This window comes from Penaeus monodon, chromosome 33, assembly GCF_015228065.2.
Source record: "Penaeus monodon isolate SGIC_2016 chromosome 33, NSTDA_Pmon_1, whole genome shotgun sequence".
In the NCBI taxonomy this organism is placed as follows: Eukaryota; Metazoa; Arthropoda; class Malacostraca; order Decapoda; family Penaeidae; genus Penaeus; species Penaeus monodon.
In genome coordinates, this window is record NC_051418.1 from 18215663 (window position 1) to 18216931 (window position 1269).

At 45.2% G+C, this 1269-nt stretch overlaps 1 protein-coding gene across 1 annotated transcript in view; it reads left to right on the plus strand.

Moving 5' to 3' along the window:
- The window catches only part of LOC119594288 (nephrin-like), a gene marked incomplete in the record, with an annotated part of 56014 nt that overhangs the window by 5808 nt on the left and 48937 nt on the right, over positions 1–1269 (plus strand).

Below are 1269 nucleotides of genomic sequence, written 5' to 3' on the forward strand. Positions count from 1 at the left end.
TTCATAGGGCTGATGCGTCAACTGCTGCTGCGTGTGGTTGCATTGCCATTAGAGTCATACTGATAATCTCGGCGTAACTCGTTATTCTGAGAGAGATATTATGGCACGAAACCAACCATAAACAGAAAAGCAACTTTAGCCAAAAAGATGCAGGAGCACTGGTATATATCAATATGATACTTTATATTGTTCTGCACATGCAAAACAGTAAGAGAAATCACGAAAATTTATGGTAATCCCTACACCCACTTTTGCACAAGTGGGCCGCCATAGGCCGTAGCATCCAACCCTTAACAAATATAACCATTAGGCCGAAGCGTCTTGGGGCCGGTGAGTGAGGATTCTTTGAAGAGCGCTTAAGGGCTATAATAACATTCAGTAGATTAACTAAGAAGGTAAGCATAACATTCAGAATACCAACATGTAGTAAAAAAAATATCAAATGGATTAGTGTGCGTTGAACTTGGGAGGCAACCTGAGAGACCTGAGACCTGAGAGCGAAAACTGTGACATTTATATTCAGAAGCGAAAGCAGTATTCAAAGACGTAAGTAGGGCTGGGTCTGCAAGTAAAATGACGTAAGAAGAGCAGAGCATATTGCGTCAGAGCTGACTGGAGCGATGAATGAGGAGTGTGTCCTTGACAATGTGGTCGGAATGTGTTGTTACAAGTGATTTGCACAGAGGAGAGGAACTAAAGCAAGCTAATACCAGGCCGCTGTTGCGACTGCAGTGGCTCTAGTAGCCAGCAGTAGTGCCAAGTCGCCTTCATTAATAAAGAAAGGCTGTTCCGTTTTTTGGGGGGGACTCTGGCGTGTTCTTGGACTCCTTTTGGGTCTGATGCTCCCTATGAACGCCCAAGAGAACCGAGAACTTGTGCTGTAAGTATCCAGTGGAAATATTTGTTTAGTTGGGGGGGGGTGATCCTCCCTCTTGGGAAAAGAGTATGGCCTTTCGTGTAGTTTTCTCCTGCGCCATGGATACCTGGGGAGCAGGAGCAAGGTTTGGTTACTTTTCCACGTCCTGATGTCTGATAGGCGCCACCGCCCTGGGAGAGCTCTAAGCGTTCATCTTGGCAGAACTGGGATGATTCGCATTCCAGGTCGTTTTGCCATCTGTTTCCCATATCTTTGGCACTTAAAGCTAATTAGGGCCGTCATGGTGACCTGGATTACATGGTTAGGGCTTCCCTTTCTGCAAGCAAGAAATTCACTGAGCTGAGGATATCAAATTACATTTGTTTGTATGCGACTAGATAGCTACGAGTGAA